The sequence below is a fragment of the Hylobates moloch genome, unplaced genomic scaffold (assembly GCF_009828535.3).
Source record: "Hylobates moloch isolate HMO894 unplaced genomic scaffold, HMol_V3 SCAFFOLD_8, whole genome shotgun sequence".
Lineage (NCBI taxonomy): Eukaryota > Metazoa > Chordata > Mammalia > Primates > Hylobatidae > Hylobates > Hylobates moloch.
Genome location: NW_026652283.1, coordinates 30,118,265 through 30,137,715, shown reverse-complemented (window position 1 = coordinate 30,137,715; position 19,451 = coordinate 30,118,265). Strand labels below are relative to the sequence as shown.

At 36.4% G+C, this 19,451-nt stretch overlaps 1 pseudogene; it reads left to right on the top strand.

The window, feature by feature from the left end:
* The first annotated feature begins 8,627 nt into the window (after positions 1–8,627).
* LOC116472249 (hsc70-interacting protein-like) lies at positions 8,628–9,736 on the top strand (annotated as a pseudogene).
* Positions 9,737–19,451: the final 9,715 nt, after the last annotated feature.

Here is a 19,451-nt window from a genome sequence, read left to right as displayed (position 1 = left end):
TTAGGTTCTTAGCTATTGTATGTTGCTGCTTCTCATCTATCCTCATAAGGTATCTACAGAGTAGGCAGAAAGGTATTAAAGGATCATTCAGCCAGGAAGGTGAATTGATAAAAGCGTGAAATGATAAAAGTATGGCCTTTATCTATTTCTCCATTCACATTAGCAACCAGTCCATGACCCTACTAGTTATACCATCTAAGAACCTAGCATGAACCTTGTCATATTCTTTTCCTCTCCCATATAAGTAAATAAGCATACGGATAGACACATGTGTAGATGTTACGCTGTTGTTGTCTATTTTCCAAAATGGTGCAGTTCTTACCCAGCTGTAACTAATGAAAATCCCTTCAGTTTGACTGATGCAGTTTTAAGGAATTATTTTTTCTTGCTTTTTTGAGGTATAATTGACGAATAAAAAAAGTACACATTCAAGGTGTGTAATGTGATCATTGGATATAGCTATACATTGTGAAATGATTACCACAATCAATTTAAATAATATATCCATCATTACTCATAGTTACCATTTTGTGTGTGTAGGGTAAGGTAGTGAAGACACTACAGATCTCCAGGAATACCTGGGAGATATTGTGGGTTTGGTTCCAGATCACCTCAGTAAAGTAAATATCATAATAAAGTGACAAAATGTCATCAAAAACTCGTAGCATATTTTTGGTTTCCCAGTGCTTATACAATTTATCTTTACACATACTGTAGTCTATTAAGTGTGCAATAGTACTATGTCTAAAAAGCAATATACATGCCTTAATTAAAAAATACTTTATTGCTAAAAAATGCTAATGATCATCTGAGCCTTCAGCAAGTTGTAGTCTTTTTTGCTGGTGGAGGGTCTTGTGTTGATGTTGATGGCTACTGACTGATCAAGGGTGGTTGCTGAAGATTGGGGTGGCTGTGGCAATTTCTTACAATCAGACAGCAATAAAGTTTGCTGCACCAGTCAACTCTTCCTTTCACAAAAGATTTTTCTGTGCTTTCTGATATCATTTTACCCACAGAAGAATTTTGTCCAAAATTGGAACCAGTGCTCTTAAATCCTGTTGCTGCTTTATCAACTAAATTTATGGAATATTCCAAATACTTTGTTGTCATTTTAACAGTGTTTCCTGCATGTTCATCAGGAATAGATCCCATCTCAAGAAACCACTTTCTTTGCTCATTTATAAGAAGCAACTCTTCCTGCGTTTAGGTTTTATCATGAGATTGCAGTAATTCACATCTTCAGGCTCACCTCTAATTTTAGTTCTCTTGTGATTTGCACCACATCTGCAGTTGCTTCCTCCACAGAAGTCTTGAACCCCTCAAAGTCATCCATGAGGGTTGGAATCAATTTCTTCCAAACTCCTGCTCATATTTATATTTTGGCTGCCTGCATGAATCGTGAATCTTCTTAATGGCATCTGGAAGGGTCAATCTTTTCCAGAAGGCTTTATATTTACTTTGCCCAGAACCATCGGAGGACTCACTATCTACGGCAGCTATGCCCTTAACAAGAGTGTTTCTTAAATATTCATGTCCTTTGTAGCAACAAATATGCAGCTGGAGGCCATTATCCTAAGTGAGTTCATGCAGGGACAGAAGACCAAATACTGCATGTTCTCGCTTATAAGTGGGAGCTAAGCATTGGGTACTCATGGACATAAAGATGGCAACAACAGGCACTGGAGACTACTGAGGGTGGGGGAAGGAGGACAGAAAGGGTTGAAAAATGAACTGTTGGGTACTATGCTGAGTACCTGGGTGATGGGATCATTTGGACCCCAAACCTTAGCATCATGCAATATACCCAGGTTACAAACCTGCATATGTACCCCCCGCATCTAAAATAAAAGTTAAAAAAAAAAAAACCTTGAGAGCCATGTACAGGAAATGTATCAAAATGGAATAAGAACAAAAGCTTAATAAATCATCATTTATAAAAGCCCCAAACAACAACAACAACAAAAAGTATTTCTGAAATAATGGACTTGAAAATCAAAATTACTCCTTGGTACGTGGGCGGCAGTCATGAAAACAACATGTATATATAATCTCTTTGTATATCTCCATCAGAGCCCTTGGATTTCTAGGTGCCTTGTCAACGAACAGTAATATTTTGAAAGGAATCTGTTTTCTGAGCATTAAGTCTCAACAGTGGACTTAAAATATTCAGGAAACCATGCTATAAACAGATGTGCTGTCATCCAGGCTTTCTTCTTCCATTTAGGGAGCACAGGCAGAGCAGATCTAGTATCATTCTTAAAGGTCCTAAGAGTTTTGAAATGGTAAATGAGTGTTGGCTTTCACTTAAAGCCACCAGCTGCACTAGCCCCTAATAAGAGTCAGCCTGTCCTTTGAAGCCAGGCACTGACTTCTCCTGTCTCCTATGAAAGTCCTAGATGGCATCTTCTTCTAATAGAAGGCTGTTTCATCTATATTGAAAATCTGTTGTTTAGTGTAGCCGCCTTCATCCATGATCTTAGCTAGATCTTCTAGATAACTTGCTGCAGCTTCTACATCAGCACTTGTTGCTTCACCTTGCACTTTTATGTTGTGGAGATGGCTTTTCCCTTAAACCTAATGAACCAGTCTCTGCTAGCTTACGAAGTTTCTTCTGCAGCTCCCCCACCTCTCTCAGCCTTCATGGGCCTGGAGTGAGTTAGGGCGTTGCCCCGGATTAGAGCTTTGATCTTCTATCCAGACCAGTAAAACTTTCTTCATATCAGCAATAGGCTGTTTTCACTTTCTTAGCATTTGTATGTTCACTGGAGTAGCGCTTTTAATTTCTTTCAATAACTTTTCATTTGTATTCATAACTTGGTTAACCGATGCAAGAGGCCTAGCTGTCAGACTGTCTTGGCTTTAGACATGCCTTCTTCACTAAGCATAATCATTTCTAGCATTTTATTTAAAGTGAGAGATGCGGCCAGGTGCGGTGGCTCAAGCCTGTAATCTCAGCACTTTGGGAGGCCGAGGTGGGCGGATCCCTTGAGCTCAGGAGTTCATGAGAAGTCTGGACAACGTGGTGAAAGGCCATCTCCACCAAAAATACAAACATTAGCCGGGAATGGTGATGCAATCCTGTAATTCCAGCTACTTGGGTGGCTGAGGCAGGAGAATCTCTTTAACCCAGGAGGCGGAAACTGCAGTGAACTGAGATTGCGCCACTGCACTCCAGCCTGGGTGATAGAGTGAGACCCCGTCTCAAAAAATAAATATATTTTAAAAATAATAAGAAGAAATAAAATAGAGTGAGAGATGTGTGGCTCTTCCTTTCACTTAAACACTTGAAGGCCATTTTCGAGTTAGTAGTTGGCCTAATTTTAGTATTGTATCTCAGGGAATAAAGAGGCCCGATGAGAGGGAGAGAGATAGGAGAACGGCTGGTTGGTGGAGCAGTCAGAACACACAAAATATTTATCAGTTATGTTGCTGTCTTTTATAGGTGTGGTTTATTGTACTTCAAAACAATTAATACAGTAATATCAAAGATCACTGTGTTAGGCCATTCATTGTTGCATAGCTATAAAGAAATACCTAAGACTAGATAATGTATAAGAATAGATTTAATTGGCTCACAGTTTTGCAGGCTGTAGAGGAAGTATAATGCCAGCATGTGCTTCTGGGGATGGCTTAGGGAAATTTTATGGTGGAAGCTGAAGTGGGAACTTGCATGTCACATGGTGAAAACAGGAGCAAGAGAGAGGGGATTGGGGATAGAGGTGCCACACCCTTAAACAACCAGATCTCATATGAATTTAGAGAGAGAGCTCACTTATCACTAAGAGGATGGCCCAAGCCATTTATGGGGGATCTGTCCTCATGATCCAAACCCCTTCCATCAGGCCCCAACTCCAACACTGGGGATTACATTTCAGCATGAAATTTGGTCAGGACAAATATCCAAACTCTATCAATCACTGATCACATATCATCATAAAACACATAATTATGTTTTAAGTTTCATAATTTTCAAATATTTTATGTGTTCTGACTGCTCCACCAACCGGCTGTTCTCCTATCTCCCTCCCTCTCATCGGGCCTCTTTATTCCCTGAGATACAATACTAATTTTAATAATAATGAAAATGTTTGAATATTGCAAAAATTATGAAAATGTGACGGACATGAAGTAAGCACATGCTGCTGGAAAAATGGTGCCAATACACTTGCTCAAGGCAGGATTGCCACAAACCTTCAACTTGTAAGCAGCACCATATCTGTGAAGTGCAATAAAATGAAGCACGATAAAATGAGCTATACCTGTCTTCTCAGCATATTTCAAGTAAACAATACGGTATTGTTAATGATAGTCACTATGCTGTAGATTAAATCTCCAGCATGTACAGCATGATGAATAATTATTTTTATTGACTAGAAACATTTCAAGATGATGATATACCATAATTAATTCAACTATTTCCCTACTGATTCAGATTTTTTAACTTTAGCTATTTATTACAATGGGCCACGTTGCAGTGAATTTACTTGTAATATTTACTTAAATACTGACAATTTTATTTACATTATCTATATTTCCAAGGAAGAGAATTCTGCTCTATGAAATTACATTTAAATTCACATTTCTACCAAAAACATGTAAGATTATCCTTTTTTGCACACCCTGCTTACAAAAATAGATGTTAGTACTTTTAAATTCCTGCCATTATTTTGAGTATATTATTTTCAAAGACTGCCCTGTGTTTATATGTAAACACTTATGCAAATTTTTATTTATATAATGTGTATGCCTATCAGTGAAATTAAAATTAAAATGTAAAATATATTTATTTTTAATTAACAAAAAGGAATGTGAGACTAACCATTGCTTCTTTTCTAAACTTGTGATCCCAAACCTTAGCATGTGTAAGAATCATTTGGAATGGTTGTTAAAACATAACCTGCTTGGCCCCACTCCTGGAGTTTCGAATTCATTTGATTTGAGGTGGCGACTGATAATTTGCATTTCTAAAAATTTCCCATGTGATACAGATAATGCTGGTCCCGGGACCACACTTTGAGAACCACCCTTCTATATGGGCTCTTTAGACCAAACAGTATCCTTAAGAATGTACGTAGTATACCTACTTACTTCTGGTGTAATATCTGGTCAATTCAAAATAAGCAATCTAAAATAACGAAAGATTGAGGGCATTAATTGAAATTAGGTAAAAAAAAACCACAAAGTTATGTTTTAAGTTTCATAATTTGCCAGCTGTGTAATGATAACTTACTCAAACTCTTTGAACTTAGCTTTTCTTTTTTTACTTTTAGAATAATATCATGTTTTACTTTCATCAAAGGATTGCCCTGATACTCAAAAAAAGCAGTGCATGGGAAAGTACTCAAAAACATTATGCAGATATAAATTATAATCATCACTCTGTGGATTAGGATTATTTGATATATAAAGCAGTTACAGCTCAGCCTTTTTACTCTGCGTCAAAGATTTTTCTCAAATTTGTATCTCATTCATAAGTAAAATAATTGGGCCCCCTAAAAGTTTTAAGAAGTAGCAAAATACCTTTCTCAAGAGGCAACAAGTGATGAATTACCTCACGTGGCACATGATTAACCTCCCTAAAATTCCTATTTACACCACATTCTTCCTCAATTCTCACTCACAGAGGAAGTTCCAATCATTCTAAATCATACTAGAATATTCTATTATCTCTACAGCAGTGGCCTTTCCCTGAAATTATATTGCTGGTTTATTTATGTGTTTACCATTTATCTTTTCCATACTAGATTACAAACTCCCTGACAGCCAGATCTGACTTTTTCACCACTGCATCCCAGAACTGAGAATAATTATGGGCACAGAGCAGGAATGAAATGGCAGTTTAGTTTCTTAGTGACCATGTGAAGCCCTATAATAGCTCTTAAGTAGGATTTATCTGGGACTGACAAGTTTGAATTAAGAGCTTAGAAGTTACTGTGTCAATTTTTAAAGACCAAAATCACATAAACGTTACTGGTTATTTTGAGAAGTTCAATAAAGAGGATATATTGATTAAAATGATTCGTAAATCACTAGGATTACAATTCATTCATTAAACAAAGTTATATAATTAATACATGATGATATAAATAGTATGTAAGTTCTCAGGAAATTTTTATTCTCAGCTTCTCTCTTGGCAGAAAGCTGGCCTAGAAAATTTCAATTTAATTTGTTAAGTAAGTTTTCTGCAGAAGAATTTGTAATATTTTTTATTGTAAACATTAAAGAGTAAGTGCTAGAATATGGAATATGACTATAAAGTAAAATATATTGCTTTTCTGCATAGTTACTTTTATGGACTCACCAACAATTTAAAAATGCTGCATTTAGGCAAATTTTTTTTTGGAGTGCTTCTTTTGGTATTAACTTCAAAGCCAATTCACATGCTACAAAACACAAACAAAAACAAACAAAAAGCAGCCAGATTGGAAAGGAAGAAGTAAAACTATCTCTATTTGCAGAGGACATCATCTTATGTACAAAAAATCCTAAGGAATCTATATTAAAACTACAACAACTAATAAATGAATTTAACAAAGTTGCAGGATTCGAGATCAATATAAAAATATTGTTGCTGTACAATAGTAATAAGCAATCCAAAATGAAATTAAGAAAGCAATTTCATTTATAAGAGCATTAAAATAATAAAAGACTCAAGAATAAAGTTAACAAAAGAAATGTAAGATTTGAGCCATGAAAACTACAAATATTGCTGAAAGAAATTTTAAAAGATCTTAATAAATGAAAGATATGTTCATGAATCAAAGACTTACTATTGTTAAGAAGGTAAAATCCCAAAGCTGATATACAGATTTAATGCCATCTATATGAAAATCCTAGCTGCTTTTTTTTGCAAAAATTAATGGAATGATCTTAAAATTTAGATGGAACTGTAAAGCATGCAGAGTAACTCAAACAATCTATAAAAAAAGAAGAAATTTGAAGGACTCATACTTCCAATCAAATTTACTATAAAGCTCTAAAGTAATGCAGAGAGTGAGGTGTTAGGATAAGGATAGATATACAGATCAATGAAATGATAGTCCTGAGAAAAAAAACCCTTATATTTATGGGCAATTGACTTTTCAATAAGGTTACAAACACAATTCAATGGAGGAAAAATCGTTTCTTCAACAAATGGTGCTGAGACAACTGGTATACACATGCAAAAGGATGAAAGTATACCTCTTCCTCACACCATATATAAAAATTAATTCAAAAGAGATCATAGGCCTAAATGTAAGAACTGAAATTATAAACCTTTTTGAGAAAAACAGGAACAAATTTTCATGACTTTCAGTTAGACAATAATTTCTTAGGTATGACACCAAAAGCACAATAGACAAAATTTTAAAAAATAGGTAATTTGAACTTAATGAAAATTAAACCTTTTTTACTTCAAAAATGCATCAAGAATGCAACAAGCTAACCAACAGGTTTGGGGACAATATTGCAAAACACTTACATAATGAGGGACTTTTATCTAGAAAATATAAAGAATGCTTACAAGTCAACGACAAAAAGACAGATAACTCAATTTTAAAAAAATGGGTAAAGATTTGAATAGATATTTCCCCAAAGAAGATATATAAATGGTCACTAAGCACATTAAGATATTCAACATCATTAGCCATTAGAGAAATGCAAATTAAAACCATAGTAACATATTACTTCATATCAACTAAGATAACTATTATTAAAAGACAGATATAACACATGTCAGTGAGAGAGTGTAGAACACTTATGCATCTCTGGTAGAAATAAAAATGGTACAATGACATTGGAAAACCAGGTAGAACTTCCTATGAGTTATCTACTAATTCATGTCTTAGTATTTAGCCAGGAGAATTGGAAACATATTTTCACACACAAAAAATTGTACATTAATATTCATAGCAGTATTATTCCTACTTTGCAAAAAGTGGCAATATCCATCAGCTGATTATTGGATAAACAAAATATGATATATTCTGTACTATAGAATATTATTTGGCAATAAAAAATAATAAATTACCGATACAAACTACAACATAGATGAATCCAGAAAATACTGTGTTAAGTGAAAGAAGCCAGTCACAAAAGACCACATACGTGAGGCACCATTTATACAAAGTCTCCAGGGTACCTAAATTCTTAAAGATGAAAAGCAGATTAGTGGCTTTCAGGATCTGGGGAAGGGGGCAGGAAAAACTGGGGTATGGGCAGTGGCTACTAATGGAAAGGTTTTTTTTTTTTTCTTTTGGTAATGAAATGTTTCAAAGTTAGTAGTGATGTTTACACAACTCTGTGGATACACTAAAAACCACTGAATTATACACTTTCAAAGATTGAAATTAAATGTGAATATCTCAATAAGCTATTATCTTTAAAAAAACAACAACAAATGCTTATTTATCACCACACAGCATTTAATTTTGAATGCCTTATATATTTAAAATTAATTCTAAAATAAAAATATTTAGACCTTTTTAATGTAAAAATCGAAACCATAACACAGGATAAGAATATAGTGGAAAACATCATAAAAAATGAACTGAGGTCATTCATGTGGAAACTGAGGTCATGCTGAGCCAGGGCCTGGCCTGGGAACCCAGCGGCAGCCCCTCAGCTTCACCCACCACCTACCAACCATGGACCCCTGCTAAGTGAACAAGCTTCCGGCCTTCGTGAAAATATGTAAGCAGGATCCAAGCGTTCTGCGCATGAGAAAATGCGCTTCCTGAGGGAGTGGATGGAGAGCATGCAGGGTAAAGTGCCATCTGCTACTCAGAAAGCTCAATCAGAAGAAAATATCAAGGAAGAGAAAACAGTAAGAAGGCTGAGGAGATTTAAAGACAGACAAACCATGAAGTGAGGAAAGTGATCTAGGAACTGATAATGAAGGTGTGATTGAACCAGACACTGATGCCCCTCAAGAAATGGGAAATGAAAATGCAGAGATAGCAGAGGAGATGATGGATCAGGCAAATGATAAGCAAGTGGATGCCACTGAAACCCTAACTGATGATGAACTGCAGAAAGCCATCGACTCATTCACAGATTCCATCAAGCTGAATCCTCCCTTGGCCGTTCTGTATACCAAGAGGGCCAGTATCTTTGTCAAATTACAGAAGCCAAATGCTGCCATTTGAGACTGTGACAGAGCCATTGAAATAAATCCTGATTCAGTTCAGCCTTACAAGTCATGAGGGAAATCACACAGGCTTCTTAGACCATTGGAACGAAGCAACCCATGATCTTGCTTGGCCTTGCCTTTAAACTGCATTACGATGAAGATGCTAGAGCAATGCTGAAAGAAGTTCAACCTAGGGTGCAGACAATTGCAGAACATCAGAAAAAGTGTGAGAGAAAACATGAAGAGCGAGAGATCAAAGAAAGAATAGAAAGAATTAAGAAGGCTTCAGAAGAGCATGAGAGAACCCAAACAGAGGGAGAAGCCAGAGGACAGTCAGGAGTTCAGTATGGTCCTTTTCCTGGTGGCTTTCCTGGGGGAATGCCTGATAATTTTCATGGAGGAATGCTGGGAATGGGAGAGGCCATACCTGGGGTGGCAGGAATGCCTGGACTTAATGAAATTCTTAGTGATCCAGAGGTTCTTGCAGCCAAGCAGGATCCAAAAGTTATAGTGGCCTTCCGGTATGTAGTTCAGAACCCAGCAAACATGTCAAAATACCAGAGCAACCCAAAGGTTATGAATCTTATCAGTAAATTATCAGCCAAATTTGGCGGTCAAGCATAATAATGCCCTCCTGATAAATAAAGCCCTGGCTGAAGGAAAAGCAACCTAGATCACCTAGGATTCTTTGGATGGGTGTCACAGTAATACCAACCAGTGTACTTCTGACCTTCTCATCAAGAGAGCTGGGTCGCTTTGAAGATAATCATTACCCCTCAACCCCAAATGCAGCTGAAGCATTTTACAGTGGTTTGCCATTAGGGTATTCATTTAGATAATGTTTTCCTACTAGGAATTACAAACTGTAAACATTTTTTAAACTTTAAAAATATTTAAAACAAACAAAAAAATGAACTTAGAAAAATGTGTGTGGCATATATGCCAAAAAGGTTAGTAACAATAATATCTCAATAATAAAAGATTTCACAAATTAATTAAAACCAAAGTCAAATTTTAATAATGAAGTAGGCAACAGGAATTTAAGAAAAATTTAGCCATGACAAATTAACACATAAAACAACCTCATTAAGTCAAGTAACTGCAGAATCTAACAATATAATCAGCTTTAAAAAACAATTATAAGAGCCAGTGTAGGCAAGATAACTGGGTAGTTGTGTACACTGTTGGTAAGAAAATAAGTAGATGTTATATTTCTCTAAATTACTTAATAGCATTACATTTTTGCATGCTTTACTTAGAAGTATACCTCTAACAATTTATCCTAAAGGAAATATCATGAGTGGATTAACTGATTTAGCAAGAAAAATATTTATCAGAACATTGTTTATAATACTAAAAATGTTAGAACAATTTACATTTCCAAAATGGGGGATTTATTAGATCACATGTGGCATATTGGCAAAGTTGAACACCATTCAGTTATTCAATAAAGAGCTATTGGTGAGAGGAATCTGAGATGATGGAAATAGGAAACACCAGGAATCTGTCTCCCCACCTAGACAACAATTGCATTAGCAAAATGAGTCTGATGTAAATATTTTGGAACTCTGGAGTCTGTTGAAGGCTTGTAACTTCCAGGGATGGCTTGGATGGTAAATTGCAGTTAATTTAGGTTGATTTTAGCTCTTACCACAGTAGAATCTGTCTCCCACCCCCAACCCCATGGCAGGCAGCTTGCAAGTGTTCCTGGAACAACCTGCCCACAGTTTGCAGGAGCCACGTTGGGCAAAACTATCCTGTCTTCCAAATATCAGGTTCTGTGTTCTCATTACCAATTGCTATTTCTGATCACAGAGGTGCAGACAGAGATGGGGGCGGGGGGGGGGTGGGATAGGGCGGCATTGTTGTTGCCTCTCCCCCAGTTGTTGCAAGCCCTCCCTCTATGACTGAAACGACTTCCAGGTGATTTAAAGGGCCAGTGATTCCTGCCACACCTATTTTTCTCCTTTCCCCCTTTTGGAAGCCAGACATTAAAGACTAGGACCTTAAAAAGCAATTGCATACATGGGGAAAATTAGAAAGTTACCATGCATGTGTAAGGAAAGGTGTGGGCTCAGAAAAGACTTGAGAAGACCTGAAGTTTGCACCACAGGCTGATATTTGGCACAGAGACAGCCTACAACAACAGCAATAAAAGCTATAATAAAACTGCAAGCCCTTGGAAAGGGAGAGGATTTGATTTCCAGAGTTAACCATATTATTAGATTCAAATGTCTAGTTTTCAACAAAAATATCAAAAGACATACGAAGAAATTGGCAAGTATGACCCATTCAAAAGAAAAAAATAAATCAACAGAAATTGCCACTGAAAAAGACCTGATGGTAGATCTACTAAACAAAGATCCTAAAACAACCATTTTAAAGATGCTGAAAGAACTAAAGGAAGATGTGGAGAAAGTCAAGAAAATGATGTGTGGAAAAAAATGGAAATACCAATAAAGAGATGGAAAATGTAAAAGGAAACCAAAGAGAATTTCTGGACCTGAAATTATGATAATTGAAATGAAAAAAAATCACTACAGGGATTCAGAGAGATTTGAACAGAAAGAAGAAAGAATCAATAAAGTTGAAGATAGGACAATGGAAACTATTGAGTCTGAGGAGCAGAAAGAAAAAGGATTGAAGGAAAGTGAAAAGAGCCTATAGGACATGTGGGACAGCATCAACCAACATATTCATTGAGAGAGTCCCAGAAGGAGAAGACACAGAAAGAGAAAGAGATAATTTTTGAAAGAATAATAACTGAAATATTCCCAAATGTGATGAAAGACATTAAAATAATTATTTAAGAAGCTCAATGAATTCCAAGTAAAATGAACTAAAAAAGACTAACACTGAGGCGTGTTATAGTAAAATTTTTTAGAGAAAAAAACTAAGAGACTCTTGAAAGCAAGAGGGAAGGAACTTGTCACATATAACAAATCCTCAACAAGACTATCAGCTGATTTCTCAGAAAATTTGAAGGCCAAAAGTCAATATAGTCAAAGTGCTAAGAGAAAAAAAATACTGTCAACCAAGGATTCTATATCTAAAACTTTCTTTCAAAAGTGAGGGAGAAATTAAAATGGTCTCATAAAACAAAAGCCAAGGGAATTCTTTACCAATAGACTTTCCCTGCAAAAAATACTCAAGGGAGTCCTGCAAGATAAAATGAAAGGACACTGGTCAGTAACTCAAAGCTATATGAAGAAATAAACATCTCAATAAAAATAAGAATGTGAGCAATTATAAAAACTAGTAGTAATATAACAATGGTTTGTAACTGTACTTTTAGTTTTCTACAGAATTTGAAACTTTAAAAAAGTAGTCTAAAGGTTAGTATTATTGAAGCTTTCCTTTATAACTCCAAATTTTGTTTGCTATGTGATTTAAGAGACTAATAATTATTAGTATATGTTTTGGAACACATAATGTATACAAATGTCATTCTGTGAATGACATGAAAAAGGGTGGAGGCAGAACTGTTAAAAGAGTAGAGTTTTTATATATTACTTAAGTTAACCTGGTATAAATGCCAATTAGAGTATTATAACTTAAGGGTATTAAACATAATCCTCATAACCACAAAGAAAATATCTATAGAATATATACAAAAGGAAATGAGAAATGAATTTTAACATTCCACTACAAAAATTAAACTAAACCTAGAAGACAGTAATAAGGATATGAAATACCAAAAAGTTATAAGCCATATAGAAAACAAATAGTAAAGTGACAAGTCCACCCTTATAAGTAATTACTTTAAATGTAAACGGATTAAACTTGCCAATCAAATGACAGCCATTGGATGAATGGATTGAAAAAACATGGTCGAAGTATATGCTGTCCACAAGAGACTCATTTTAGATCAAATATACAAATAGATTGAAAGTGGACAAAAGGAAAAAGATATTTCATGCAAATAGTAATCAAAAGAAAGCAGGGGTAGTTATAGCAGACAAAATAGACTTTAAGTCAAAATAAACTTCAATCTTCTTAAAGACAAGAAGGAAACTTTATATTCATAAAAGGTTTAATACAGGTAGGAAGATACAACAATTACAAACATTTAGGCGCCTAATGGGACTAAGAAATAAAGAGAGAAGACTCAAACTACTAAAATCAGAATGGAAAGTGGGCATATAACTACTGATTCTACAGAAGTAAAAAGGATTATGAGAGTGCAATGACAAATTATGTGCCAACAATTGGATAATTTCAATGAAGTGGACATATTCCTAGAAACATGAAACAAAACAACACTAAATCATGAAGAAATAGAAAACATGAATAGATCTATTACTAATAATGAGATTGAATCAGTAATCGAAAAATCTTCCAACAAAGAAAAACCTTAGACCTGATGGATTCACTGGTGAATTCTGCCAAATATTTAAAGAAAAATGAGCACTAATCTGTTCAAACCTTTTAAAAAAAAATGAAGAGGAGGAATTGAAGAGGGGGGATCTTTTCCTGTCTCATTCTATAAGGTCAGCATGAACCTGATACCAAAGCCAGACAAAGACACTACAGGAAAAAAAATTGCAGGACAATGTCCCTATAAACAATGATGCAGAAATCTTCAGCAAAATATTAGCAAATGGAACTCAGTAGTATATCAAAATGATTACACACTATGATCAAATGCAACTTATTTCTGAATGCAATGATGTTTAATGTATAAAAATTGCTCAATGTAATATATCACATTAACAGAATGAGAGAAAAGCCTACATAATTATCTCAACTGATGCAGAAAAATTATCCCACAAAATTTAACATTCTTTTATAATTAAAACATTCAACAAACTAAGAATAGAAGGAAAGTACCTCAATATAATACAAGCCATATATAAAAAGCCTACAGTGAACATTATACTCTACTGTGAAAGGTTGAAAGCTTTTCCTCTAAGATCAGAAACAAGGCAAGGAAGACGCTTTCACCACTTCTATTCAATATAGGACTGGAAGTCCTATTTAGGGCAATTATGCCAGAAAAAGAAATAAAAGGCACCTAAGTTAGAAAGAAGTAAAATTATCTCTGTTCACAGATGATATGCTTTTATGTGTAGAAAACCCTAGATTCCACAAAAAAACCTGTTAGAATCGATAAATGAATTCAGCAAAATAGCAGTATGCAAAGTCAACACATAAAAATCAGTTGAATTTTTATACACTAACAATAAACAATCTGAAAAGAAAATTACAAAAATAATTCCATTGCAATAACATCAAAGAAAAGAAAGTACTTAGGTATTAACTGGGCAGCTGAAAAATTTGTACAATGAAAATGATAAAACATTGCTGAAATTAAAGAATACATAAATATGTGGAAAAATGTCCCACATTCCGAGATTGGAAGACTTAATACTGTTAATATGTCAACACTACCCAAAGCAAGATACATATTCAATGAAATTCCTATCAAAATCTCAATGATTTCTTTTTGTAGAAAGAGAAAGCCCATTTAAAAATTCATACGGAATCTCCAGGGACCCTGAATAGCCCAAAATATATTGAGTAAAAGGGAACAAAGCTGAAGCACTTACACGTCTCATAAGGACAGATATGTAGACCAATGAAATAGAATAAAGAACCCAGAAAAATAGGTTGGCCTGGTGGCTCACACCTGTAATCTCAGCACTTTGGGAAGCTGGGGCAGGCAGATCACCTGAGGTCAGGAGTTCGAGACCAGCCTGGCCAACATGGTGAAACCCCGTCCCTACTAAAAACCCAAAAATTATCCGGGTGTGGTGGCAGGTGCCTGTAATCCCAGCTACTCAGGAGGCTGAGGCAGGAGAATCACTTGAACCTGGGAGGCAAAGATTGCAGTGAGCTGGCATCATGCCACTGCACTCCAGCCTGGATGACAGGGTGAGATTGTGTCAAAAAAAAAAAAAAAAAAAGAAAAAAAAATCTTCCCACATATGGTCAAATGATTTCGATGTGGTGCCCACACCATTCAATGGGGGAAAAATAGTTTTGGTGCTAGAAAAATCGGATATCGACGTGCAAAGAAATGAAGCTAGACTCTTACCTAGCACCGTCATTCAAAAATTAACTCAAAATGAACCAAAGACCTAAATAAATGTAAGACCTAAAACTATAAAACCCTTAGAAGACAATATAATGCAAAAGTTTCATAATATTAAACTTGGCAAAAATTTATTGGATATGACATCAATGTCACAAACAAAAGAAAAAGAGAGAAGTTGAACATTATTAAAATTTAAACAATTTTATGTACTAAAAGAACAGAGTAAAAAGGCAACACACAAAATGGGAGAAAACATTTGCAATTTGTTCTCTGCAATTGAACGCTGATATGATTGGATTATTTTAATTTTTGTCCTTTAGCTTACATACCTATATCACCTAAATTTTATATGACAACCATGTGTTACTATTATAATATGAAAGAACTACTTAGATAATAATAATTTCAAATAAATCTAAAGTTTAGAAAGGGATTTTTTAAAAGATTGCAATAATTTTTGGAACAGGTAGTCTTAGTCTGTTAGGGCTGTTTATACCATAAAATGGATTAACTTACAAACAACCTAAATTATTTCTCACAGTTCTGGAGGCTGAGAAGCTCGAGATAAAAGTGCCAGAAGATCAGTGGTGAGTACCCACTTCTTAGTTCACAGAGAGAAGTTATTATCTTGTGTCCTCACATAAGAGAAGGGCCAGATATGCTCCCTTAGCCTTCTTTTATCAGACCAAATTACCTCCCACATCCTAATACTATCATCTTTGAGGTTAGGATTTCAAAATATGAATTTTGGAGGGACACACACATTCAGACAATAGCAAAAGTATTATAGTTTAATAATTTTTATGAGCTTGGTTCTGGAGTTAGCATAGGTTCAAACCCCAACCCTGCCATGTCTTCCAACATTTTAAGCAATAACTATGCCAAAAGTTCTGTATCTTCTATTAATTTAGAATCGTAACACTTTATGGTATATGGATTAATGATGTAATATATGTAAAGCTCGGATTCCAATGCTTAATATTTTGCAGAAATTCAATAAATGGTGGTAATCTCCCTTTAAACATTCATAGAGTTCATATTTCTCCATTTTGATCCTAAGAACATTTGTGCATATCTTTCTTAAATGCTTTGCTTTGAACTTCATTATAATAAATCAAAATAAATATAGAAAAATGTAATCTCATTTAAATTAGATGCAAGGAACATTATAAAAATATTAAATGAAAATTGTTTCTCCATGTGAGCTTGTATTTCATTATCATTCAAATTATTTAACAAAACAAATTTTTAAGGTTTAAGTGATTTTGGATTTTTTTCAGCTGGCTGATTGTTTCAAATTGAAACAATTGCCAGTCTGGTGTTCAAAATATAGTAACATATCAATGTCTGATAATTAAATTAAAGAGTCTGTGCTTTCTTGTATTCACATGCATAAATAGCACTTAGTAAACTTAATAGTAAATGAGGGAGTAATATAATTTTCCTATGAATTTAAAGCAAGAACATGCTTCTGAACTGTTTTCAAGTATCCAGAGTACATAGGGTAAATATTACTTTCAAATGAACACCTTAATATTGCGTACTTACACTTTCTGTGATACACACAGATAATTGAAAACTGTCAATGAACTCAGAGCACTTTGTCCATAAATCTAATGGTTTCAGCTGATTTAGTTGTAGTCACTTTATTCTTTTGCTATGTTAAGTTGCTTAGAAAGAGGAATGTGGGATTGCTGGCAAGATGGCCGAATAGGAAGAGCTCTGGTCTGCAACTCCCAGTGACATCGACGTAGGAGGTGGGTGATTTCTACATTTCCATCTGCGGTACCCAGTTCATCTCATTGGGACTGGTTGAGCCGAAGCAGGGTGGGGTGTCACCTCACCAGGGAAGCGCAAGGGATTGGAGAACTCCCTCTCCTAGCCAAGGGAAGCCATTAGGGACCGTGCTGTGCACTCTGACCCATATACTGTGTTTTTCCCATTGTCTTTGCAACCCACAGACCAGGAGATTCCCTCCAGTGCCTATACCACCAGGGCCCTGGATTTCCAGCACAAAATTGGGCAGCCCTTTGGGCAGACACCTTTGGGCAGACACTGAGCTAGCCGCAGTTCTTTTTTCATACCCCAGTGGCGCCCAGCGAGACAGAGCCATTCCCTGGAAAGGGGGCTGAAGCCAGGGAGCCAAGTGGACTGGCTTGCTGGGTCCCACTCCCACGAAGCCCAGCACGCTAAGATCTACTGGCTTGAAATTCTCGCTGCCAGCACAGCAGTCTGAGCTCCATTGGGGATGTTCAAGCTTGGTAGGGGGAGGGGCGTCCACCATTGCTGAGGCTTGGAAGTTTGAACTGGGCCCAGCCCACCTCAGCTCAGCAAGGCTGCCACGGCCAGACTGAATCTCTAGATTCCCTCCTCTCTGGGCAGGGCAGCTCTGAAGAAAAGGCAGCAGCCCCAGTCAGGAACTTATAGATGAAACCCCCACCTCCCTGGGATAGAGCACCTGGGGGAAGGGGCACTTGTGAGGACAGCTTCAGCAGACTTAAACGTCCCTGCCTGGCACTTATGAAGAGAGCAGCAGATCTCCCAGCACAGTGTTTGAGCTCTGATAAGGGACAGACTGCCTCCTTAAGTGAGTCCCTGACCCCCACGTATACTGACTGGTAGACACCTCCCAGTAGGGGCCAACAGACACCTCATACAGGAGAGCTCTGGCTGGCATCTGGCAGGTGGTCCTCTGCAACAAATCTTCCAGAGGAAGGAACAGGCAGCAATTTTTGCTGTTCTGCAGCCTCTGCTGGTGATACCCAGGCAAACAGGGTCTGAAGTGAGCTTCTAGCAAACTCCAGCAGACCTGCAGCAGAGGGTCCTGTTAGAAGGAAAACTAACAAACAGAAAGGAATAGCATCAACATTAACAAAAGGGAGGTCCACTCAGAGACCCCATCCAAAGGTCACTGACTTCAAACACCAAAGGTAGATAAATCCAGGAAGATGCGGAGAAACCAGAACAAAAAGGCTGAAAATTCCAAAAACCAGAACGCCTCTTCTCCTCCAAAGGATCACAATTCCTTGCCAGCAAGGGAGCAAAACTGGACAGAGACTGAGTTTGACAAATTGACAGAAGTAGGCCTCAGAGGGTGGGTAATAACAAATTTTTCCAAGATAAAGGAGCATGTTCTAACCCAATGCAAGGAAGCTAACAACCTTGAAAAAAGGTTAGATGAATTGCTAACTAGAATAACCAGTTTAGAGAAGAACATAAATGACCTGATGGGGCTGAAAAATACAGTATGAGAACTTCATGAAGCATGCATAAGTATCAATAGCCGACTCGACCGAGCAGAAGAAAGGATATCAGAGATTGAAGACCAACTCAATGAAATAAAGTGAGAAGACAAGATTAGAGAAGAAAAAGTGAAAAGAATCGAACAAAGCCTCCAAGAAATATGGGATTATGTGAAAAGACCAAATCTACGTTTGATTGCTGTACCTGAAAGTGACAAGGAGAATGGAACTAAGTTGGAAAACACTCTTCAGTATATTATGCAGGAGAACTTCCTCAACCTAGCAAGGCAGGCCAACATTCAAATTCAGGAAATACAGAGAACACCACAAAGATACTCCTCAAGAAGAACAACCCAAAGACACATAATCGTCAGATTCACCAAGGATGAAATGAAGGAAAAAATGCTAAGTGCAGCCAGAGAGAAAAGTCAGGTTACCCACAAAGAAAAGCCCATCAGATTAACAGTGAATCTCTCAGCAGAAACCTTACAAGCCAGAAGAGAGTGGGGAACAAAATTCAACATTCTTAAGGAAGAATTTTCAACCCAGAATTTCATATTCAGCCAAACTAAGCTCCATAAGTGAAGGAAAAATAAAATCCTTTACAGACAAGGAAATGCTGAAGGATTTTGTCACCACCAGGCCTGCCTTACAAGAGGGCCTGAAGGAAGCACTAAACATGGAAAGGAACAACCGGAACCAGCCACTGCAAAAACACACCAAATTGTAAAGACCATCGTTGCTCTGAAGAAACCGCATCAACTAATGGGCAAAATAACCAGCTAGAATCATAATGGTAGGAACAAGTTCACACATAACAATATTAACCTTAAATGTAAACAAGCTAAATGCCCCAATTAAAAGACACAGAGTGGCAAATTGGATAAAGAGTCAAGACTCATCAGTATGCTGTATGCAGGAGACCCATCTCATGTGCAAAGACACATATGGGCTCAAAATAAAGGGATGGAGGCATATTTACCAAGCAAATGGAAAGCAAAAAAAAAAAAAAAAAAAAGCAGGGGTTGCAGTCCTAGTTTCTGATGAAACAGACTTTAAA